Source organism: Pleurodeles waltl, chromosome 12 (genome assembly GCF_031143425.1).
Source record: "Pleurodeles waltl isolate 20211129_DDA chromosome 12, aPleWal1.hap1.20221129, whole genome shotgun sequence".
NCBI lineage: Eukaryota > Metazoa > Chordata > Amphibia > Caudata > Salamandridae > Pleurodeles > Pleurodeles waltl.
In genome coordinates this window covers 134,019,841-134,038,918 of record NC_090451.1, presented here as the reverse complement: position 1 = coordinate 134,038,918, position 19,078 = coordinate 134,019,841, and the positions used below count along the sequence as shown (strand labels likewise).

Below are 19,078 nucleotides of genomic sequence, written 5' to 3'. Positions count from 1 at the left end.
CTGAACCTCTGCCCTATCTTGTCCGTTGTTTGAAGGGAAATGGTTCCAGATCTAGAAAAGTAGAGATGAGCAGGACAGGCTACTACGTCCGCGACCAAAGACACCCAGAAGCTCTTATTGTGCGTGCAGCCGCGCCTCGTGCGCAGCGAGCTATTTACCTGCCCATCTGTCTCTCTGGAGGAGGGAGACTTTGCTTTGGTAATTAGATACGTTTTAAATGCTGCAGGCGAGTGTTAATAAACATATTAGCAAAAAATAAGAGGAAAAGAGAACGTCGGGACATACTTCAGTGACACCAGTCGTTAGTGTAAAAGGTCCTCTATTAGGACAGGATTGTAACAATAATACATATTTAAACTTAAAACGCATACACTCCAACTTTAACAGATCCCACCCTTTAACCTTTCGCCGCTCATCTTTTAACTTCAAAACCCCCACCTTTTCCGCTAAGCACTCCCCTTTTATTTTCATGCCCTAGTTGTTTTGTGCATCCCCCACGCTGTGATCCTTTTCCTGCTTATTTTTCTCCTGGAAGGGTGACCAAGCCCGCATCTGACTCTCCACCCTCCCTTATCTACTGCCCCTACTCTTCTGTCTTACAACCTGCCCTAACTGACTTCCTTCAAACTCCATACTAGCCCAAAAATTGCCCCAACCGAGCTAAGCCCTAACTACCCTTTGTGATTCTTGCCGGGTGGGTGGGTGGCCAAACTTCGCACCTCTACCAGTTTTGGCACAGAAGAGGCCGATCCCTCCCTGCGCCCCTTTTTATCCCATATTTTAGACCCACCCCCGCTTACCTAACATCCTGCCCTACTCCCCTATGTCACTTCCCCTCTGTCCGAAATATGCCCACAGAGACTAGAGCGTGTCTCATCTCCGCGGGCCCCTCCAAACTGTTTTAAAAGGAGAAGCAGGCACCGCTAGGGAGTTCTTATACAGTTATTCATCACAGCTTAGCAGTCGTCTGAGCTTCCAGTCTCTTCCCTGAACTATACATTGCTCCTTCAGTTAAACAAAACTTAAAGCAGTGAATATCAAATGTGCGTGGCATTAGCAAAATTCCCCAGGTGCGCTATGTTTATTCCTTACCCTCAAACGTGTAATGAAAGAATCAATCCAAAACGCAGGTTGGTCATACGGGGATCTAACCTGCGACCTTGGCGTGATTAACAACTACGCTCTAACCTACCGAGCCAATCGGATAGTCTGGCCGAATGCAGGCAGGATTCTATTTGATATTATTTAGAGACACATGCACGTTCTACAATTCTTCAAAAGGTGTAGGCCACTTGCCAAAGAGGTAAACAAATTGGAAACCAGCGGATCAAGAAGTTACAACTCAGAAGGACAGATCCTAGAAGAGCAGTGACAGAGGCACTGATGACAGATGTTAGATTCCTGCCCCATTAAAGATCGCTGTCCTCTGGTTCTCAGTCTCAGACCACTGCCCCTTTCAGGATCTGTCCTCGACTGAGAGCCGAGCTTTAGAAAACACCCCTCTCGGTGGGCCTCATTCACAATTGGTTTTCTGACAGCAAATCTTGCCCACCACAGAGTAGATATGATTTATTCCTCAATGACCACCAGTTTGACTCAGTTACTCCTAGAAAAACAATGTTGAGCGTTTTTTGGCCCTTATGGTAATATCTCCTTGAAGAAGCCACCACCATAGATGTCTCTTCAAGAAGCTGTGACCCTTAAGAGACTCGAGGGGGTTGGTCTATTGTCATTTGCTGATAACTTCCCCTTCAAGACAATTGCTGTGCTCGAGAATTGTGCCTCCAACAGACGAAAGTCTATGTGCAGAGAGAAATCAGACTAGTGTTGACTAAATTAAATCTGCTATGGCGAGACTATAAAGGTCCAAATTCTATTTACTTAATTAGGGTACAGGTTTGTGGAGAGAAACACGAATGCTCATAGTTTACAGTCTTCTGAGCTGTCAGCACTTTATGGGGCTTTTTGAGTCCCTTATAGGTGTCAGCTTGGGATAGAACGGTTTAAACTCTATCTTGGGGTTCAGGAGACACAGAATGCTATCACAATCCTCTTTTATGTTTATCATTGCGAACCCCCAAAGCAAAGGTGTATCTGTAAAACCCCTGATCCTATACACCGATCAGTACTCGGGGTCATTGACTCACTGAGTTTGAAATGTGGCACGAACCCAAGCGATATTGTGTTGGCCGAAAAGCTAGACTCATGCGCTCTCGTCTTCAACTCGCAACAAGCATTGGAATAGCCAATAGGTCTCGCCTTTTGGCAAGTGTGTAGTCATGTAGCACATTATCCTGGGTGCCGTGCCGCCGGGGATTGAAGCGCTGTACAAGTACTACACACTGTGGCAGGCCAGACCTAAAACACATCAAAAAAGAAAATACAAAAGCCAGGGCGCCTTGAGGGCGATGGAGTGAGAATTATGAGAGGGGGAGGGTGAAGAATGCCAACTGTGATTTCTAGAGGTCATTTAGAGCTCATCAGGTGCAGTGGTCTCTTCCCGCTGTTTTGCTGAAAAGGCAGATTATTGCTGCTAACTTTCTTTAAATACGCTGGAACTGCTGATAACATTAGTAACCGCAACAAAAGCAATAGTAGATCAGACCATTTTCAAAGCGCCCAACACGAACCGTGAGACCCCTTCGCGCTTTTACAGGACCTAAGATTAAAAAATGTAAAGAAAAACAAATTACTGCTGAACTTCGAGCGCACTTAGAAACAATCTAAACCTCGGTTTAAAAATATAACTGCACAACCAACTCCCTCCCCCCACCACACGCATGATGTGAAGATTTTTTTTTCACAACACTACACACGCTGGGCTAGAGGGCTGTAGTTTCATTTTCCATCGGTGTTGTCGTGTGACACTGCAGAGCGGGCTGAGAGTAACTGCCCCCACACAGGACCAGCTGACAACTGTGCGCGAGCACTGATACCTGCACATGCATGTTACAATTTTGATATGGCTCTCTGGGTATCATTCTTTTAAAGTTCATATGAGTAAATCTGGGAAATACAGAGCACCCGTTTCTTACCCTTATCCGAAGCAGCAGCGGAAGCACAGTGCGAAAGGGCGCCTACATAGTCTGTGAAACGTAGACAATACTCGTTTAAACTATCACAACTATATAATGTATAAAACATCCACAATCCGTATATAACGTTTAAAAAGCTGCACATTTTCAGAAAGTTAAAAAGCTACCCAGACCAACCATCACATTTACCAAAATAAATGTACTAAATCTTTTTACTACACGTGAACGGGACATGCCATTCTATTTAACAAATAGAAGAAATCAAAAGTCTAATCCTGGTCTCCAACAACAAACAGACTGTGATCCTGGGCGCATCCTTAGGTCAAGCACAGCACAGCGCATGCGCTGCTTTTCCGACGAGTTGGTATGTATCTGGGCTGCTAACCACGCCCACTGCACCCCATCACTATCACTCGTTTGTGGGCTTGCCCTTCAAAAATCTTTTGTTTTCCTTGGTAAATGCTTTGGTTTGTCGCTCCCTGAGGCGGTTTTGTTACCGCCATGTACATCGACCCTGTTACATGGGTAATTTCACTTTTACCCATAACTTTGACTGCGAGCGTACTTGTTTTTCCTTCCGTGTCTGTCCTGCAAGTTCATGGTGGCGCTTTGAATCGGCTATTTTTTTCCTCAGGACACTTCCGTCTCTTGTAAACATTATGAGCCATATGTACTTTAAAGACTTGAAATTCAGGTGATTCCGGGGAAGTTCACATAAATTGTGTGGGGCTAGCGTTTACAGGCTTCTCTCAAACACATCTCTTGCGGAATCACCGCAAAATACTACACTTTAACCAGCCGGCATTTAGATTCATAGAAGTCCTGACTAAACCATTCCTTCTTGTCCAAATACATCGCTCCCAGTCTTGCAAAGAAACGTGTATCTATATAATTTCTCTCATTCTTGAATTTTGCTCCCTGTTGTGGTAAATGGAGTGACAATAGCATGTAAAAATTTAACTTCACCCCAGATGGGACTCGAACCCACAATCCCTGGCTTAGGAGGCCAGTGCCTTATCCATTAGGCCACTGGGGCCACACAGTGTCTTCTATTCCCATTATGTTTCCTGAAGTAAGTGCTGCTGCGCAAGTGCAGGACTCTGTCCTAACGTCTGTGTTATTTCTCTCTCAGGCACACTTCCGTCTTCTTTCCAGAGACACTGTTTTGTGTTTAGCAAACAACTTTACTGTCTATAGAGGAATCTTTCCCATACTTTCAAAACTTCAACTGCTCAGTAGCAGAAATCTGCATCTAGGATGCATTCTAAATTGGCAGATCTTTGCGGAAAACACGCTGGAATGCTACATTGAGTCCATTAGGTAGACATAAGAGTCTGAATCATGAAGGTACATGAATCAAGGTGAAGGAGGATTCAAGCTGTCACAGAGCAGTTATGACCTGTTTAGCTTCTGTACTCTCGTCTCCCATGTCTGCTGTGGGCTGACTCGGGCAGTCCAGGCCATGCAGATGCTGTCAGCAGTGCCTGTTTCCTAGAGCACGGATTTGGGTTGGAAGTGGAGCTGAAGGTACAGAACGTTTGGGATTACTAAAATGGCAGTTTTTTTTCCTTTCGTGGGGAGGTGGTGGGATTGGGAGGAGCTGGCAAGACCCCGGTGTCCAAATGATAGATTGGTGCACTGGCTCGATTTACACAAAGAAGCAGACCAATTAGCAGACTAATTTTAAGGTAGGTTTTCTCTTTGGTTTTTATGTTTTATTAGTTGTTTAGAATATATAACAAAATTAGTTGTTCAGGCAATTGTTGTTCATGCACAATTGTTGTTTAGACAGTAGTTGTTCCGTACTTAGTTGTAGAGACTTTTTAGTTGTTTAGCAGTAGTGGTTCAGACCTAGTTGTTCAGGATGTTTCCCCTTTCACCTGTGCCAACTGCCAGACCTCCAGCATCCACCGACCCACTCCCCCACACAAATACTAATAATGCCCTCAATATCCCCTCCCAACACACACCACACAAGAACCAACAGCGCCTATACTCCCACCCTACACCACACACCCCAGCAAACCCTCATGTCAACACCTATTCGCATGCATTCTTTTTAACACACGATCACTCAAGTAATACACAACCGAAAAATGGGACCTTCTTAGTAGCGACGCACCCAGCATCCTCTTCATCACAGAGACCTGGCTCAGCCCCCTGATTGACTCCTGACATCGCTATAGCAATCCCTTTGGGCTACAAGTTCTTTCAACAGGATCGCCTTCACAAGACAGGAGGAGGACTCACTGTCTCCTACAATCCATCAAATGCACAACATCCATAGAGAACACCGCCCCAATCATGTAATACCTGCTCTTCAAGCTGAAAGTCTCTGAAAAATAAACCCCAAGTGAAACCCTCACCTACCGACCACCTGTGCCATGAGCCACCTTTACCAGCCTCATCACAAATTTTGTTTCTCCATTCACCATCGACTACGGAGCCCACATTCTCCTCAGTGACCTCATCTTTCACCTGGAAAAACAAACTGACCCCCTGCTCCAAAGCTCTCCTTAAAAGCTTGAGCAACATTAGACACACCAAGCTCGTCACAGAACCAACACAAACCGCAGAACACACACTCGACTACATCTTCACCACAAGCGACAGCATCAAATGCAACTCCCCCACACAGCTCATGTGGACCGACCACTCCATCATCCACTTCCAAATCAACACACGTCAAATAAACACCCCTACCAACTTCAGCACTGCAGGCCACAGCTGGGGCAAAATCACAGAAGCAGACTGGCTCTGCGCCCTCAGCACTGATCAGCCTAGCCCCACAGACAACCTCAACAAGGACATGAGCAACTTCATCAACTGTATCAAGAACTGTGTGGACTCCCCCACACCATCAAACCCAAATAGCATGGTAGATCAAACAAGCAACCCAACTGATGCACAGAAGCTCGCCGAGATAACAAACAACACTGTAAACAGCTGGAAAGGAAATGGAGAGCAAGCCACGACACCACAGACAGAACTACCTACAAGGCAGTACTCAGATGCTATCACCATCATAATTAGAGAAACAGAGTAAAAAAGCACTAGTGAACCACATTGAAGCAAGCTCTAACAGCTGCTAGGAGATCTTCTCAAGCCTCCTGAATTTCACCTCAACCTCAGCCACCATTAAAAACATTGCTGCCTTTAAGCAACTCTGCGACAACCTATCCAACATCTTCCACAGCAAAACTGCAAACATTTACAGCACCACCAACCCAATCTCAGTGAACTTATCACCCACCACCAACCAGGATGGCCACCCGCACCTGACTAAATAAGACATCTCTCACCACCAACAATACACAGTGGCAATCATGTGGACCATCCACTCTGGTGGGACAATGGGTCCATGCCCCCACCACATCTACAACCTGAGACCTTCACCAGTCAACACCACCCTGACTCACATCATCAACACCTGTATCACATCCGCCACTTTCTGGAATTAATGGAAACTTGCCGAAATCAATGTCCTCCTCAAGAAGCCAACAGCAGACCCGAATCAACTGAGCAACTTCCAACCCATCTCCTTGCTCCCCTTTCCAGCAAAAGTGATTGATAAGGCTATTATCAAGCAGCTCACAACCCACCTTGAACTTCACCATCTTTTATACAGCACACAGTCAGGATTCAGAAAGAACCACAGCACCTCTCACAGCCACAGATGACATTTGCAACATCCTGGACTGAGGAGAAAGAGCAATCCTCATCCTGCCCACCCTCATTGTGACCCTCAACACTGTCTCCCACAGCACCATCATCAGAAGACTCCACAAGATTGGCATACAAGGATCTGCCTTCAAACGGATATATTCCTTCCTCAGGGATAGAACCCAAAGGGTCAAGCTGTCATAATTCATATCTGAGACCACTGATATGCTGTGTCCAACAGGGATCGTCCTTCAGCCCCACTCTTTTCAACAGTTACATGACACTGCCTACCCACATCATCCCATCACAAGACTTCACCGTAATTTCCTACAACAATGACACCCAGCTCATCCTTTCCTTGACAGACAAGACAGGCACCAGCAGAAACAACTTCACCAACTACATGCTCATGGTAGCAGAAGGATGCGAACCAACTGCCTGTCGCTCAACTCCGGCAAGATTGAAGTACTGGTTTTCAGCAACAAGACCTCCACATGGGATTCCACCTGGTAGCCGTTGGAGCTAGGACCAACACCCGCATACTATGGATGAAATCTAGGAATCTTCCTAGATGACAAGCTCAACAGGACACCTCAAGTCAATGCAGTGTGCACATCCGGCTTCCACATCCTATGCATGCTTCAAAAAATTGTGAAAATGGTTGACTCAGAACACCAGACAGACTATCACTTAAGCACTCATCACCATTAGGCTGTTCCTTTGGCAACACTCGCTACACTAGAATCTTCAAACAACTCCTACACAGACTCCAGACCATCCAGAATGCAGTGACAAGACTCATACTTGACCTCCCACGCTGCAATCAATCAATCAATCATAGTATTTATAAAGCGCGCTATGTACCCGTCAGGGTTTCGAGGCGCTGAGGGGGGGGGGGAGCGCTGCTGGTTTAGCGGTCGAAGAGCCAGGTCTTGAGGAGCCTTCTGAATGCGAGGAGGTCCTGGGTCTGGCGAAGGGATGTGGGGAGAGAGTTCCAGGTCTTGGCGGCGAGGAAGGAGAAGGATCTGCCGCCGGATGTCTTGCGCTGGATTCGGGGTACGATGGCGAGGGCGAGGTTGGCGGATCGGAGTTGACGTGTTGGGGTGTAGAAGTGGAGTCTGGTGTTGAGGTAGGAGGGTCCGGTGTTGTGAAGTGCCTTGTGAGCGTGGGTCAGGAGTTTGAAGGTGATCCTCTTGTCTACCGGGAGCCAGTGGAGTTCCTTTAGGTGAGGGGAGATGTGACTTCGGCGGGGTATGTTGAGGATCAGTCGGGCGGAGGCATTTTGGATACGTTGGAGGCGTTTGATGTCTTTGATTGGGATGCCAGTGTAGAGTGCGTTGCCGTAGTCCAGTCTGCTGCTGACGAGGGCCTGGGTCACAGTCTTTCTGGTTTCTGTTGGAATCCACTTGAAGATTCTGCGGAGCATTCAGAGGGTGTTGAAACAGGAGGAGGAGACGGCACTGACCTGTTTGGACATGGTGAGGGCGGAGTCCAGGATGAAGCCGAGGTTTCTTGCGTGGCTGGCAGGGGTGGGTGGGGGTCCGAGGATGGAGGGCCACCATGAGTCGTTCCAGGCCGAGGGAGTGCGTCCGAGGATGAGGACTTCCGTCTTGTCATGAAGCTTCACTGGTTCCTCATTCACAAGCATGGTCAATTCAAACTCCAAGGCATAGAACAACCTCCCCCAACACATCAGAGCCTCCTCCTCACTTCTTGAGTTCTGCAAGAAGCTAAAGACACGGGTTTTCATATAAGCATCCTGGGACCACACATCTACACACCTTGCCCAAGCACCTGGACACCCTCTCGAGTGATTAGTGCGCTATATAAATCAACTAAACATAATGTAATAAGACCTCAGAGACTCCAAACACCACTGCAAACAGCTAGAGAGGAGATAGAGAACCAGAAAAAGTACCACCGAAAGGACCACTAACAAAGCTGTACTCAACCACTACCACCACCACCAACTGCAGGAAACAAGGAAAAAAGCCCTTACAACAAGAATTGCAGCCAGCCCCAACAACAACAGTGTACTCAACTCAATTGTCAAGAAATTCTCCAATTCCCCAGCCAGAGCAAACAACATCACCCTTTCACAACATCTCTACAACAGTCTCACTGACTTCTTTCACAACAAGAGAGCCACAATCTACAGAAACGTCAACCCTCAGCCCAAACCATCCAACTTCATCAATCACCCCACAACCACTTCCACCAGCAAGACTGTTGCCCTGCTTACCGACTGGACCCAACTCACCCACCAAGGGTACAACCTCCATCATGAAGACGGTACACTCAATGGCCCCCACAGAGTCCATGTCCCCACCACATCTTGGAACTAGGTGAGCCCAAAATCAGTCTCCAACTCGCAAGAATCATCAATGACTCTATAGCAACCTCTACATTCCCAGAAAATTTATGCATGCAGAGGTCAGCACCCTCCTAGAGAAATCATTGGCTATTCCTAGGGAACTCAAAAACTACCATGCCATCTCACTAGAGCCATTTCTGGCCTAAGCCATGGAGAAAGCAGTCAACCAGCAACTCGCTAAACCAGTGCTGGCTGGTGACTTATTGAAGTGGTGGGACCCGAAAGCACTATCCAGCACTCTGCCTCGGGCCCAACTTGCCAACCCCATGGCAGACTTTCACATCGTACACAAGCAGACATGCATACACACACAGTTGCAGGCACTCACACAGAGATATTAACACACACATACACTCCCCAGCACACAGACACACACATACTCACACTTTTAAACACAAACTTACTTCCTGCAGGTATTTGTTTTCCAACTCCAGTCTGTCTGCAGCAGCCAGAGGCACACCCACAGGCTCTACGCAATCAGAAGTTGGAATAGGATTGAAGGTGCTGAGGTAGACGTTTTATTTTTTCTCTATTCCAGCTTCTGATTGGGCATGAAGGCGTGTTAATGACTAGTCTTGAAGCTCCATTATCTGACATGCTGCACTGCATGATGCAAGTGCAGCATGTCAGATATGTATTGTGCATGTGTGAGGCCGGGCTGTAGCAGCCCCCACCTGACACATGCGCAATACATCTAGTGGAACCCTCTTCTGCTGACAAGGTAATATTACAACTTTTACATACAAACAAAGATCAATGAGATTGTTTGCTTCAGGTAAAAGCTTAAAAGCTGTAATATGCCAATCAGCCGGTGGCAGAGGGAATCAGTGGGTTGTTTCCCTGTCACCCCCTAGGGTAGCCACTACTGTGCCAAACACCTGGAACACCAGCCACTGCTGGACAGATCACAAACCAGTTTCTACGGCAACTATAGCACCGAAGCAGCCCTCATCGCAGCCAACTTCCAGACCATACTCAACAGAGGTGAGACAGCTGCTCTCATCCTCCTCGACCACTCTGGGCATTTAATACTCTCTCTCACCATACACTCATCGCCAGACTTCAACACATTGGAATCCAGGTAGCAGCACCTAAGTGGATCACCTCCTTCCTTACAGGAAGAACCCAATAAGTATGCCTCCCATCCTTCACCTCTGAACCCAAATAAATTACCTGTAGAGTTCCACAAGGCTTGTCTCTATGTCCAACTGTTTTCAACACTTACATGACACTGCTGTCTGACATAGTCAGATCTCACTGACTCCACATCATCGCTTACGCTAATGACACACAACTCATCCTCTTCCTCTCAAGATCCCACTAACTCCAGCAACAACTTTCACAAATGCATTGCCAGCATCGCAGACTGGATGAAGGGAAACTGCCTGAAGCTCAATACCGACAAGACAGCAGTGCTGATCTTTGGAAACAAGAACTCCTCCTACTGGCCCTCAGAGCTCAGCACCCCACACAACCCTGATTGAGAGCACCAGAAACGTCAGACTCATCGTCTGCAGCAAATTTACTATGGCCTCACAAGTCCTTGCCATCACTTCCTCCTGCTTTTTCTTCCTGCACATGTCAAGCAAGATCTTCAATTGGCTCCCCCAGGACTCAAGGCGCACCACCACCCAGGCCCTCATCACAAGCAGACTGGGCTTCTGCAAAACACTATGTAGGAATACCAGCCCACCTCCTCCAAAGACTCCAGACCATTCAAAACTGCATTGTCAGACTCATCCCTGACCTCCCTCGAAGTACCCACTTCACTTCCCACCTAAGGCAGTTGCAATGGTTTCTGGTCCATTAGCGTTGCCAGTTCAAGCTGCTCACACACGCATTCAAGGTTTTGCCCAACACCAGACACTCTTACCTCAACCACCGCCTCCACTTCCATCAATCCACTGGGCACCTTCACTGCCTCTTTCTCGAACCAAAGTACCCCACATGCACAGAAGCAGAGCCAGCGGCCGATCCTTCTCCCATCTTGCTTCAAGGTCCTGGTTAGATATGCCTCTCCACGTCAGGATCTCCACGTCGCTGCTGGTATTCTCGAAGAAGCTGAAGACCTGGCTCTTTGATTAGCTCTCCAGTCCCTCCACCGGCCACTGCTACACTTAGGCACTCATTACAACAATGGCGGTAAGTGCCACCTACCGCCATTCTGACGGCCGCCAACATACCGTGACTGCGGCGATATACTGCTACGGGTATTATGACCCACACAGAGAAATCCGCCACTATATAGACACCCACACAAGTCTGCCAGAACAAAGGTCCGTGATAAACTGTCAGTACCAAAACCCACACAGTTACGCCAACAGAAATACGCCCAGAGCATCATGACCCACGAATCACTGCAGTGGTCATTCAACTGCGGTAAACCATTGGCAGTACACACCACCGCGCTCAAAATACACACACACATACAAAACATCACCACATTGGGCAATTCAGAATACACATACACACACCACACCCACACACCCACACCAATATAAAACACACACCCACAATACCCACAACCCTTTACGACCCAAACATTTTGGCAAGTGAGAGAGAGAGAAGCCAGGAGCACCCACTGATTCTTTGCCACAAAACACCATCACCCATACACCATCCAAGCACCTCACGGCACACACCCCACACATCACCCTACACACCCTCACACATACCACTCACACTACACCCATGGCACCACAAAGACACCCCAGGTTCTCAGAGGAGGAGCTAAGGGTCATGGTGGAGGAAATCATCCGGGTAGAGCCACAGCTATTCGGATCACAGGTGCAGCAGACGTACATTGCTAGGAAGATGGAGCAATGGCGGAGAGTCGTGGACATGGTCAACGCCGTGGGACAGCACACCAGAACAAGGGATGACATCAGGAAGAGGTGGAACGACCTACGGAGGAAGGTACGTTCCATGGTAGCAAGACACCACGTAGCTGTACAGAGGCCTGGCAGTGGACCCCCACAACTAACAACATGGGAGGAGAAAGTCTTGGTGATCATGCATCCTGAGGGCCTGTCAGGAGTATTAGGAGGACTGGACTCTGGTAAGTCAAATCTTTACTACTTTATCCCCCACCCTACCTGCATGCCATCACAAACAACAACCCCTGTCCTCACCCCCATCACACCACCACCTCACATATACCCTACCATCACAACCCACCCATCCCAATACCAAGCCCTGCATGCAACACCAATACATGGACGCCCATCACAGACCTGCATGGACACCCATCACCAAAGCATGCACACTAGTGACAATCACTTAGCCAAACCAAGCACAACTCACACAAGCCAAAGCTGCCTTCCCAATAACAACCATAGAGGGAAACATATCCATGCACAAGATGGCACACGCAGATACTATAACACTGCATTTACATCCTCACAGGACCCCCACTCAACGTCACCGGAGAGGAGGTGCCAGCCACATCCAGTCCCCGCCCTGAAGAGGCCCACAGTGGTGACAGCAGCTCTGCATGCCTGTATCAGGATGACCAACCTGGCCCATCAGCGACCTCTGGACAGTCGGTTACCCAGCCACAGTCCAAACCCACCACAGAGCCTCCCCCTCAGGAAACACCACCATAGCATCCACCCAGTGGGCCCATGCCTCTGTCCCCAGGACATGTCAATCAGGAGTGTGTCCATCACTACAGGGACCCCAGGCAACTCCACAATCACAGGACGACCAGGGACCTGGGGTCAGTGGCAGTGGGCACACGGTCAGGGGACAGAGGAACAGGACAACAGGGAAGCTGGGAGGACTGCTGTGCGACAGGGGGAGAACAGGCCCAGGGAACCGACTCTCCACGAGGCACTTACCAACATCCTGGGAGCATACCACTATTCCCAGGAGACCATGGGCCAGATACTCCCCAAGCTGCAGGAGACCTAGCGGCTGCAGGAGGGACAGTACCTGGGGATCAGGGAGGACCTGAGGGACATCCACACCACCCTGGTCACCATTGCAGGGGTACTGGCAGACATGGCCAACAACATGAGGGAGGCAGTTGCACACCAACGGGCCACTGACACTAGCCAAACCGAAGAACAGCCCTCCACCTATGCCGGCTGTAGGAAGTTGGCTCTGTATGCATTATTTCAAAGTAAGGAATAGTATGCACAGAGTCCAAGGGTTCCCCTTAGAGGTAAGATAGTGGCAAAAAGAGATAATACTAATGCTCTATTTTGTGGTAGTGTGGTCGAGCAGTAGGCTTATCAAAGGAGTAGTGTTAAGCATTTGTTGCACATACACACAGGCAATAAATGAGGAACACACACTCGGAGACAAATCCAGCCAATAGGTTTTGTTATAGAAAAATATCTTTTCTTAGTTTATTTTAAGAACCACAGGTTCAAATTCTACATGTAATATCTCATTTGAAAGGTATTGCAGGTAAGTACTTTAGGAACTTTGAATAATTACAGTAGCATTTATACTTTTCACATAAAACACAAATAGCTGTTTTAAAAGTGGACACAGTGCAATTTTCACAGTTCCTGGGGGAGGTAAGTTATTGTTAGTTTTAGCAGGTAAGTAAATCACTTACAAGTCTCAGGTTTGGGTCCAAGGTAGCCCACCGTTGGGGGTTCAGAGCAACCCCAAAGTTACCACACCAGCAGCTCAGGGCCGGTCAGGTGCAGAGGTCAAAGAGGTGCCCAAAACACATAGGCTTCAATGGAGAGAAGGGGGTGCCCCGGTTCCAGTCTGCCATTAGGTAAGTACCTGCGTCTTCGGAGGGCAGACCAGGGGGGTTTTGTATGGCATCGGGGGGGACACAAGTCAGCACAAAAAGTACACCCTCAGCAGCGCGGGGGCGGCCGGGTGCAGTGTGTAAACAAGCGTCGGGTTCTCTGTAGGTTTCAATGGGAGACCAAGGGGTCTCTTCAGCGGTGCAGGCAAGGGGGGGGGGGGCTCCTCGGGGTAGGCACCACCTGGGCACGGGAGAGGGCCTCCTGGGGGTCACTCCTGCACAGAAGTTCCGTTCCTTCAGGTGCTGGGGGCTGCGGATGCAGGGACTTTTCCAGCCGTCGGGACTTTAGGTTCAGGCAGTCGCGGTCAGGGGGAGCCTCGGGATTCCCTCTGCAGGCGTCGCTGTGGGGGCTCAGGGGGGACAACTTTGGTTACTCACGGTCTCGGAGTCACCGGAGGGTCCTCCCTGAGGTGTTGTTTCTCCACCAGTCGAGTCGGGGTCGCCGGGTGCAGTGTTGCAAGTCTCACGCTTCTTGCGGGGATTGCAGGGGTCTTTAAATCTGCTCCTCTGTAACAAAGTTGCAGTTCTTTTGGAGCAGTGCCGCTGTCCTCGGGAGTTTCTTGTCTTTCTTGAAGCAGGGCAGTCCTCTGAGGATTCAGAGGTCGCTGGTCCTTGGGAAAGCGTCGCTGGAGCAGGTTTCTTTGGAAGGCAGGAGACAGGCCAGTAGGTCTGTGGCCAAAGCAGTTGGTGTCTTCTTTTCTTCCTCTGCAGGGGTCTTTCAGATCAGCAGTCCTCTTCTTCTTGTAAGTTGCAGGAATCTAAATCTTTAGGTTCAGGGAAGCCCTTAAATACTAAATTTAAGGGCGTGTTTAGGTCTGGGGGGTTAGTAGCCAATGGCTACTAGCCCTGAGGGTGGGTACACCCTCTTTGGTCCTCCTCCCAAGGGGAGGGGGTCACATCCCTAATCCTATTGGGGAATCCTCCATCTGCAAGATGGAGGATTTCTAAAAGTTAGAGTCACTTCAGCTCAGGACACCTTAGGGGCTGTCCTGACTGTCCAGTGACTCCTCCTTGTTATTCTCATTATCTCCTCCGGTCTTGCCGCCAAAAGTGGGGCCGTGGCCGGAGGGGGCGGGCAACTCCACTAGCTGGAGTGCCCTGTGGTGCTGGAACAAAGGGGGTAAGCCTTTGAGGCTCACCGCCAGGTGTTACAGCTCCTGCCTGGGGGAGGTGATAGCATCTCCACCCAGTGCAGGCTTTGTTACTGGCCTCAGAGTGACAAAGGCACTCTCCCCATGGGGCCAGCAACATGTCTCGGTTGTGGCAGGCTGCTGGAACCAGTCAGCCTACACAGATAGTCGGTTAAGGTTTCAGGGGGCACCTCTAAGGTGCCCTCTGGGATGTATTTCACAATAAAATGTACACTGGCATCAGTGTGCATTTATTGTGCTGAGAAGTTTGATACCAAACTTCCCAGTTTTCAGTGTAGCCATTATGGTGCTGTGGAGTCCGTGTTTGACAGACTCCCAGACCATATACTCTTATGGCTACCCTGCACTTACAATGTCTAAGGTTTGGCTTAGACACTGTAGGGGCACAGTACTCATGCACTGGCGCCCTCACCTATGGTATAGTGCACCCTGCCTTAGGGCTGTAAGGCCTACTAGAGGGGTGACTTATCTATACTGCATAGGCAGTGTGAGGTTGGCATGGCACCCTGAGGGGAGTGCCATGTCGACTTACTTGTTTTGTTCTCACCAGCACACACAAGCTGGTAAGCAGTGGGTCTGTGCTGAGTGAGGGGTCCCCAGGGTGGCATAAGATATGCTGCAGCCCTTAGAGACCTTCCCTGGCATTACCAGGGGTACCAGGGGTACCAGTTACAAGGGACTTACCTGGATGCCAGGGTGTGCCAATTGTGGAATCAAAAGTACAGGTTAGGGAAAGAACACTGGTGCTGGGGCCTGGTTAGCAGGCCTCAGCACACTTTCAATTCAAAACATAGCATCAGCAAAGGCAAAAAGTCAGGGGGTAACCATGCCAAGGAGGCATTTCCTTACACAACCCCCCCTCAAACGAAAGAGGATGAGACTAACCTTTCCCAAGAGAGACTTAATTTTCTAAGTGGAAGAACCTGGAAAGGCCATCTGCATTGGCATGGGCAGTCCCAGGTCTGTGTTCCACTATAAAGTCCATTCCCTGTAGGGAGATGGACCACCTCAACAGTTTTGGATTTTCACCTTTCATTTGCATCAGCCATCTGAGAGGTCTGTGGTCAGTCTGAACTAGGAAGTGAGTACCAAAGAGGTATGGTCTCGGCTTCTTCAGGGACCAAACCACAGCAAAGGCCTCCCTCTCAATGACACTCCAACGCTGCTCCCTGGGGAGTAACCTCCTGCTAATGAAAGCAACAGGCTGGTCAAGGCCATCATCATTTGTTTGGGACAAAACTGCCCCTATCCCATGTTCAGAGGCATCTGTTTGCACAATGAATTGCTTGGAGTAATCTGGAGCTTTTAGAACTGGTGCTGTGCACATAGCTTGTTTCAGGGTGTCAAAGGCCTGTTGGCATTCTACAGTCCAGTTTACTTTCTTGGGCATTTTCTTGGAGGTGAGTTCTGTGAGGGCTGTCACAATGGATCCATATCCCTTCACAAACCTCCTATAGTACCCAGTCAAGCCAAGGAATGCCCTGACTTGAGTCTGGGTTTTTGGAGCGGCCCAGTCCAGAATAGTCTGGATCTTAGGCTGGAGTGGCTGAACTTGGCCTCCACCCACAAGGTGTCCCAAGTAAACCACAGTTCCCTGCCCTATCTGGCATTTGGATGCCTTGATAGAGAGGCCTGCAGATTGCAGAGCCTTCAAAACCTTCTTCAGGTGGACCAGGTGATCCTGCCAGTTGGAGCTAAAGACAGCAATATCGTCAAGATAAGATGCACTGAAGGACTCCAAGCCAGCAAGGACTTGATTCACCAACCTTTGGAAGGTGGCAGGGGCATTCTTTAAACCAAGGGGCATAACAGTGAACTGATAATGCCCATCAGGTGTGGAGAATGCTGTCTTTTCTTTTGCTCCAGGGGATATTTTGATTTGCCAGTACCCTGCTGTTAAGTCAAAGGTGCTTAAGAATTTGGCAGCCCCTAATTTATCAATCAGCTCATCAGCTCTAGGAATGGGATGGGCATCTGTCTTGGTGACAGAGTTAAGTCCTCTGTAGTCCACACAAAACCTCATCTCTCTCTTTCCATCTTTGGTGTGAGGTTTGGGGACTAAGACCACTGGGCTAGCCCAGGTGCTGTCAGAGTGCTCAATTACTCCCAATTCCAGCATCTTGTGGACTTCCACCTTGATGCTTTCCTTAACTTGATCAGACTGTCTGAATATTTTGTTTTTGACAGGCATGCTGTCTCCTGTGTCCACATCATGGGTACACAGGTGTGTCTGACCAGGGGTTAGGGAAAAGAGCTCAGCAAACTGCTGCAGGACTGTCCTACAGTCAGATTGCTGTTGGCCAGAGAGGGTGTCTGAATAGATCACTCCATCTACTGAGCCATCATTAGGGTTTGATGACAAAAGATCAGGGAGAGGCTCACTCTCAGCTTCCTGATCCTCATCTGTTACCATTAACAGATTGACATCAGCCCTGTCATGGAAGAGCTTAAGGCGGTTCACATGGATCACCCTCTTGGGGCTCCTGCTTGTGCCCAGGTCTACCAGGTAGGTGACCTGACTCTTCCTCTCTAGCTCTGGGTAAGGGCCACTCCATTTGTCCTGAAGTGCCCTGGGAGCCACAGGCTCCAAAACCCAGACTTTCTGCCCTGGTTGAAATTCAACCAGTGCAGCCTTTTGGTCTTACCAAAACTTCTGGAGCTGTTGGCTGGCTTCAAGGTTTTTACTTGCCTTTTCCATGTACTCTGCCATCCTTGAGCGAAGGCCAAGTACATAGTCCACTATGTCTTGTTTAGGCTCATGAAGAGGTCTCTCCCAGCCTTCTTTAACAAGAGCAAGTGGTCCCCTTACAGGGTGGCCAAACAGAAGTTCAAAGGGTGAGAACCCTACGCCCTTCTGAGGCACCTCTCTGTAAGCGAAAAGCAGACATGGCAAGAGAACATCCCATCTCCTTTTGAGTTTTTCTGGGAGCCCCATGATCATGCCCTTTAATGTATTGTTGAATCTCGCAACAAGGCCATTAGTTTGTGGATGATAGGGTGTAGTGAATTTATAAGTCACTCCACACTCATTCCACATGTGTTTCAGGTATGCTGACATGAAGTTGGTACCTCTGTCAGACACCACCTCCTTAGGGAAGCCCACTCTGGTAAAGATACCAATGAGGGCCTTGGCTACTGCAGGGGCAGTAGTCGACCTAAGGGGAATAGCTTCAGGATACCTAGTAGCATGATCCACTACTACTAGGATGTACATATTTCCTGAGGCTGTGGGAGGTTCAAGTGGACCCACTATGTCCACACCCACTCTTTCAAAGGGGACCCCCACCACTGGAAGTGGAATGAGGGGGGCCTTTGGATGTCCACCTGTCTTACCACTGGCTTGACAGGTGGTACAGGAGATGCAAAACTCCTTAACCTTCTGGGACATGTTGGGCCAGTAGAAGTGGTTGACTAACCTCTCCCACGTCTTGGTTTGTCCCAAATGCCCAGCAAGGGGAATATCATGGGCTAAGGTCAGAATAAACTCTCTGAACGCCTGAGGCACTACCACTCTCCTAGTGGCACCAGGTTTGGGATCTCTTGCCTCAGTGTACAGGAGTCCATCTTCCCAATAGACCCTATGTGTTCCATTTTTCTTGCCTTTGGACTCTTCAGCAGCTTGCTGCCTAAGGCCTTCAAGAGAGGGACAGGTTTCTTGCCCCTTACACAACTCTTCCCTTGAGGGTCCCCCTGGGCCTAAGAGCTCAACCTGGTAAGGTTCCAGCTCCATAGGCTCAGTTCCCTCAGAGGGCAGAACTTCTTCCTGAGAAGAGAGGCTCTCTTTTTCTTGTTGTGTTGCAGCTGGTTTCCCAGCTGACTTTCCTTTTCTCTTGGTAGGCTGGGCCTTTCTTCCAGACTCCAGCTCTACTTTTTCACCCTGTGCCTTGCACTGTGCCCTTGTCTTGACACACACCAGTTGAGGGATACCCAGCATGGCTGCATGGGTTTTCAGTTCTACCTCAGCCCATGCTGAGGACTCCAGGTCATTTCCAAGCAAACAGTCTACTGGGATATTTGAGGAGACCACTACCTGCTTCAGGCCATTGACCCCTCCCCACTCTAAAGTTACCATTGCCATGGGATG

The 19,078-nt window shown here is 49.0% G+C and overlaps 1 non-coding gene across 1 annotated transcript; it reads right to left on the bottom strand.

Annotated features, from left to right (window-relative positions):
* Positions 1–3,998: 3,998 nt before the first annotated feature.
* On the bottom strand, positions 3,999–4,071 carry TRNAR-CCU (transfer RNA arginine (anticodon CCU)). The gene has a single exon. It is a non-coding gene; the product is annotated as a tRNA-Arg (tRNA).
* Positions 4,072–19,078: the final 15,007 nt, after the last annotated feature.